Source organism: Natator depressus, chromosome 3 (genome assembly GCF_965152275.1).
Source record: "Natator depressus isolate rNatDep1 chromosome 3, rNatDep2.hap1, whole genome shotgun sequence".
NCBI lineage: Eukaryota > Metazoa > Chordata > Testudines > Cheloniidae > Natator > Natator depressus.
This window is the reverse complement of record NC_134236.1, coordinates 94,694,801-94,701,739: the sequence shown is the minus strand read 5'-3', so window position 1 is coordinate 94,701,739 and position 6,939 is coordinate 94,694,801. Positions and strand designations below refer to the sequence as shown.

At 44.8% G+C, this 6,939-nt stretch overlaps 1 protein-coding gene across 1 annotated transcript in view; it reads right to left on the bottom strand.

Annotated features, from left to right (window-relative positions):
* Positions 1 to 1,689: 1,689 nt before the first annotated feature.
* Positions 1,690 to 6,939, bottom strand: part of SMPDL3A (sphingomyelin phosphodiesterase acid like 3A) — a 28,359-nt gene continuing 23,109 nt past the window's right edge. The window contains exon 9 of the transcript XR_012638826.1: positions 1,690 to 1,734. The gene's annotated coding sequence lies outside the window, so the exon portion shown is untranslated. The remainder of the gene's footprint in view (positions 1,735 to 6,939) is intronic.

Sequence of the window (6,939 nt, the reverse complement as noted above, 5' to 3'; positions counted from 1 at the left end):
GTAGTAACCCACTTGATGAGAAAACCCCACAAGATTTTTGAGCACTGCAGGGATCTTTACCTTAGGTACAAGGAGGTTTGCAGCACAGCAAACAGGAAAGCCACAAAAAAACCCAAACAAACAAAAAAAAAACCACGAGGAGGAGGAGGAGGAGAGAGAGAAGCAACCAGCTTAATCATGAAAGTTATTTATTTAAGGCAGCTTCACTATTTTGGATACCAGTAAAAGATTTATTACTAGAATTGGACTGATAACTACTGAGCTGGGTGTGTGCAGGTGTGGGTTCATTAACATCTGGAGCAGAGATCCCCCATGATGCAGTGCTTCCCTGTTTTTCTGGTCCCAGAGTTCATTGTGATTCTTGGCTTGGAATCTCTGTTCTCCATTCTGTATGCTAATGGAGATGCCTCCCTGTCCCATCTTCGATGCAAATATGGCTAGGATAGTTTCCTTAATCCTGTCCCCCTTGTCTGGAGGGGTTTAGGTGTGTCTCCCCCTGCCTTTTTATTGCTTTTTGTAAGTCTTTCTTCTGATTGGCTTTGGTTCAAGCAGAGGTGGGGGGCCCTTTGTGAGTCAGACAGGTTACATACTGTGCCCTGGTTCCCCCAGAACACAGAGCTGACAGGTAACACCCTATTTTGTATGTATAGTCGGGGTTGTGTTTTCCAATATTCATTAGTTTGCATTTATCAACATTGAATTTTCATCTGCCATTTTGTTGCCCAGACACCCAGGTTTAGATCTCTTTGTAACTCTTCACAGTCTGCTTCGGACTTAACTTTGGAGCAGCCAAGCATCAGGAGGCACAAAGGTGGCTCCACCACTCTGGGCGGCAAGTTCTGTGCTGTGCTTCTACAAGGGACCAGCACAGAACCTCACCCTGAGTGACTTAGGAGCACAAGTCCCATCAACTGCCCCATGGACTCCTGCTTCTAAGTCACTTGGATGCTTTAAAAAAAAAAACCCCGACTTCCAGGATAATTTGGTATAGCATCATTAACTTCAAAACAGCTATGCCAATTTACACCAGCTGAGGATGTGGCCCACAAGAACTGTCACCACACTGGCTGATTATATAGGACATTAAACTGCTCAGTGATAACAATTAATTAATTAACATATATTTATGTAGGTCATGCTGGATGCCAAATTATACAGCATTTGGATTCTCTCCAGTAGTTTTGCCTCTGTTGTGAAAGAGATTGTTCTACTATCTAATGAAATAATTTATAGGAGTTATGATCCCGATGTCAATTTTGTTGTCCAGTATTGTACCACCCAAGATTGAAAATGTGATAGGGGTAATCACCCATTTTTTCATGGTTTGTGTGTATAAAACCGTCTTCTGTACGTTCCACAGTATGCATCCGATGAAGTGAGCTGTAGCTCACGAAAGCTCATGCTCAAATAAATTGGTTAGTCTCTAAGGTGCCACAAGTACTCCTTTTCTTTTTGCAAATACAGACTAACACGACTGTTACTCTGAAAAAACACCGGTGATTAGTTATAATACTGTAGACAGCTACATTAATATTGCAACTAGACAGAAATATAGCTAATAAAAAGAATTTACAAGGCAAATTCTAAAAACTCCTGTAAGTGTTTATGCAACGCCATTCTGTGAACAAAACTGCTTGCTCTCTCACTCTCTGTCAGTGGAGACTACCATCTGATTGATAACATGGCATCAGCTTCATGTGATGATGCAGGGTAGGACTTAAAGAACCAGCTTGCCTATAAAAAAAAAAAAAAAAGGATTGGAAATCAAAGTTCCAAGTTTTGGTAACAGAAATTAAGCATTTTTTAAAAATCAGAGAATTTAACTTTTTCCATTGATTTCTAATCGGAAAGCGATTTGGGACCATAGACAGCAATTTTTTGATGCACAGTAGTCAGAGCTGCCATGTGCATATCATTATATACAAAATCCACTACCCTGGGATCAAGGGAGGATTCACTCCAATGGCAGGAGGCAGGTAGCATTTGCATTGCCATCACCATGCCCTTTGTGGGATTATGCCAGGGAGAGCTTCTTTAAATTGCAACTGAGAATCCATAGGAAGTTAAAGCCCACTGGTGGAGCCTGCACAAAGATTCAGTGAATCAGAACATTTCCTAGTCAGGCTGGTCATGCTCCTTCTCTGGTGAACACTGCCAGCTGCTGAGGCACCACTGCCCTGCTCCAGCCCTTCCATCCCCTGCAACAGAATGTTTGCAACCAACCCCTCCCTCTCTCTGGCTAGATTTTCTGCTGTTTGGAGCCTTCTGCTGTATCAGTGGATAGGGTCCCTACTGTGTATCCATAAATTACCAAGATGATGACTAGGAATTTGATTGTTATTCTTCTGATACTTAAGGTACTTAATTTGTTGGTGATTTACTCCGGTATATAATTAGCATAACATTTATTTTACACGGGAGTGTTTTGCAGACCCACGAGTTGTGAAATGGCATGGAACTTACAAAATTCTGTATGTTCCGCCAACATAGAAAATCTGCGAGAAGCCACATATCTGATTCAGAATTTGAAATCTCAGAGTCAGGCTGTCAACATGACTCCTCACAGACGATATGCATCTCTAACATTTTAAATCAATGATGTTATGGCTCTGGGGTGAGCTGTCCCATTGCCCCCCCTCTCTCCCAAAGATCTCCATATGCAACATCTTTCAAGTGACAGGCCTACAGGCATTCTCAGCATTCTCCCAAGCAACTGCTTCACTCCTATCTGGGGCATTTCCCACCCTCAGACATGTGTCAGACATTTGGCACTACTCATTAACTGCCTCAGTTTCCCCACTCTTGGATAGAAGGTGATACACAGCACGCCTCCGCTGTGCCCCAGTTTCAGCCACAGTAATGCTCAGCTCTGCCTGAATTTCCTTGATAAGAACAGACAATGAACGGGCTTCCTTGGGTACTGAATCTGGCCTCAGAAAGATTACACTTGATCCGGTGTGACTCACACCTGACACCTCCCATGTGGGAATAGGTGGAGACTTCCCTCCTCCCTACTCCAATTCATGTGCTCATTCACAGATGCTGAGGAAGTCACTTCCTTCCCATCGCTCCATTGGCATTTTGGCTTGCACCTTCATTTGCATTCATGCAACTTGCTGGCACAATGTGCACAGTTCTGGCCCAATTTCCAGCTTGCCTTGCGCACACAAATATTTGAAAGAAGGCCTTTGAAAAGAGGCATCTGGGTGTTATTCAGCTATGCAACCCCGAATCCTGCAAATCAAATAGTCACTGAGGGGATACTGTGTAATCAATAATTAGAATGTTATTTGGTGGGGAGGTAGAACACAAGATGACCTCAGCTAAGTGGTGACCCATGCTATGAAGTTTATTCTGGCCTGTTTGAAAAAATGAGAAGTTATTTACTTTGTACAGTAACTGGAGCTCTCAGGGATTTGTTGTGCATGTGCAGATTCCATTAATGGTATGCATGCACCCCATGTGCTCAAGTTCAGAATCTTTTGGCCAGCAGTGTCTGTATGGTGTGCATGGGTCTTTGTGCTCGTCAGAAGGGCATAAAAGGGTGGAGAGCATAAGCGCCAACTTTTCCTGGTGCCGGTGGGTGCCTGACCCCCGCCGCTCACTGCTGGCCCCGCCCCAACTCCACCCATGCCCTGCCCCCATTCCAACCTGTAGCCAGACAGCCAGCCCCCCACTCCCCCCGACCAGCATTGCTGGAAACACACGGGAGCCAAAACACCAGGGCACTCCAGCACAGCCTTTGAAGCTGTGAGAAGCACAGGTGTGCTGCGACAATGTGCCTCTGGGAACGTATACAACAATTGGGCTCACAGCAGGCAGAGGCGCTGTGACAGACATGGCTCTTAGCCCCTACTAAAACAGCATGATGCACACACACCAACATCCTAGGTGGGAAAATATTTACCCTGATAAAAGAAGTGTCCAGTAGTCGAAACTTATTGTTTCTCCCTTGCAAGTGTGAACTACTCTTGCGAGAGCTGGCGTCACCCCGACAGACCAGCCCCAATTTGGCATAGAAAGGAGAAAGAGAATAAAGGAGTACAGAGGTATAAGTAGGGGACCTACAGCACCATGATTTTTGAGTGCTTTTCACTATCTATCTGCTGGTCAGATAAGTGACAGCCTCCCAAGGCTTCTGCAGCTAAGAGGGTCCCTAAGCCTTGTCCCTTATTCGTCTTTCCGCGGAATTGAGTGACCGATCCTGGCTTGGCACCGCTGGAATCGAGAGATGCAAGGAGGGTAAGAAGCACCCACACCTGATCTCCTATCTTTAGTGTACACATATTTTGAAATAGAGCTCTATACTTTGTTTTCTTTCTTTGGGATTGTAGCTTCAGTTTTGTAACTTGTTTGTGTGTGTAACATCTCTACATTTAAATAAGTAGGCACTAGCAATTTTGTAACCACATGATTAGAATCTAGTTTAATAAATTTTGGTAACCATTTGTGCATAAGCCTGACTTGTTTCTCTGGTTTACTGTGAAGCAGCCAACACAATTAAAGAACCTCAGCCGTTTTGGCTATAAAACCTGGCCATTAGGTGAGAGTACTAAGAGCCTAGCGTTGAGTTGTGCCGCCTCCACGGGGCAAACTCTTGGGGCACCTGTCAGTCAATCCTGACTGCCTGCTGCGAAAGAGCTCTGAGCTCTAGCAGTTAAAGTCACGGGTGTGGAGAGGCTCTTAGTGCTGCCATTGGGGCACCTGTCAGTCAGTGTTGACTGCCCGCTGCGAAGGAGCTCTGAGCTCTAGCAGTTAAAGTCACGGATGGTATAAACGGGCATAGCTGGCACCTCACCAAACATCCCTGGCCATCGGCTAACACAACCCCTTCCCCAAAGTCCCAGCCCCAACTCCGCCCCCTCCCTGCCCCTATTGGACTCTTTCCCCAAATCCCAGCCCCGCCTCGTCCCTGAGCACGCTGCTTTCCCCTCCTCCCCCGTCCCTTCCAGCACTTGCTGCCATGAAACAGCTGTTTTGTGGCGGCAAGCGCTGAGAGATGGGGGAGAAGCGGGGACACGGCGTGCTCAGGGGAGGAGGCAGAGGCCAAGGTGAGCTGGGGCGGGGTGGGGGGTGAAGCGGGGAGCTGCTGGTGGGTGCAGAGCACCTACCAATTTTTCCCAGTAGGTTCTCCACCCCCGGAGCACCCACGGAGTCGGCGCTTATGGTGGACAGCACCAACTGCCATCAGTTTCCACAGAATCTCAATATAAGGAACTCTAAAGTGAAGAAATGGAGGTCAGGTCACAGAATGTGCATACGGACAACACATCTCAAAGAACTCCAGTTACTGTACAGGCAAGTAACTTGCCATTCTCCTTTGAGTGATTGTCCATATGGACATTCCACTGATGGTGACTCTCAAGCAGTCAACCCCATGCATTGGAGATAGGATCTCAGAGTCTAGGAGAAGAGAGACTGGAGTACGCCTTTCCAAATGCAGCATCGGACCTGGAGACTTTGATAACTGCATAATGCTTAGTGAATGTATGAACTGATCTGCAAGTAGCTGCTTTGTGTATACAAGATGGAGCTATTCTTCAATGAGGTTGCTGAAACTGCCTGAACACTAGCAGAGTGAGTCTTAAGGATGGTAGGCGGGTCCTTATTTGCTGCCTCATAGCAAGCCCTTAAATTAGTAAGGCTTTTGCCATAGTCCCACATGACATTCTCATAAGCAAGCTAGGGAAATGTGGGCTAAATCAAATTACTGTAAGGTGAGTGCACAACTAGCTGAAATACTATACTCAAAGAATAGTTATCAATGGTTCACTATCAAACTGGGAGAGCGCATCTAGTGGGGTCCTGCAGAAGTCAGTCCTGTGTCTGGTACTATTCAATATTTTCATTAATGACTTGGATAATGGAGTGGGGAGTATGCTTATAGTATTTGCAGATGACACCAAGCTGGGAGGGACTACAAGCACTTTGGAACAGGATTAGAATTCATGAATTTGACAACTTGGAGAATTGGTCTTAATTCAACAAGATGAAATTCAGTTAAGACAAGTGCAAAGTATTTCACCGTGGAAGGAAAAATCAAGTGGACAACTACAAAATTGGGAATAACGGGCTAGATCATAGCACGGATTAAAAGGATCTGGGGGTTCTAGTCTATCACAAATTGAATACAAGTCAATAATGTGATGCCGCTGCAAAAAAGACTAATATCATTCTGGAGAGTATTAACAGAGATATGTAATATGTAAGAGATGGGAGGTAACTGCCCTGCTCTATTTGGCACTGGTGAGGCCTCAGCTGGAGTATTGTGTCCAATTCTGGGTGCCACACTTCAGAAAAGATGTAGGCAAACTGGAGAGCAACAAAAATGATAAAAGGTTTAGAAGACCTGACTTATGAGGAAAATGTTTTAAAAAACTGGGCATGTTTAATCTTGAGAAAAGACTGAAGGGGGACCTGATAACAGTCTTGAACTCTGTTAAGGGCTGTTATAAAAAGGATGGTGATCAGTTGTTCTCCATGTCTCTGATGGTAGTACAAGAAGTAATGGGCTTAATCTGCAGCAAGGGAGATTTAGGTTAGATGTTAGGAAAATCTTTCTACCTATAAGGGTATTTAAGATCTGGAATAGGCTTCCAAGGGAGGTTTTGGAATCCCCATCACTGGAGGTTTTTAAGTACCGGTTGGACAAACACATGTCAGGGATGGTCTACTTGGTCCTGCCTCACCACTGGCACTTTGACTAGATGACTTCTTGTTGCCTCTTCCAGCCTTACATTTCTAGGATTCTATGATTGTCAGAGATCCATCTTCACAAATATTGGGAAGATACAGCCTTGTCCTGAAGGCCAGAACACATCTAACTAAGCTGGGCAAAAAAATTTTGGTGAACAGCAAATTCACTGAAAAATTCATTTTTCAGTTCAAACAAAATTCAGCTCAATTTCATCAAATAGTTTTGGCAAAAAAAAATTGGAA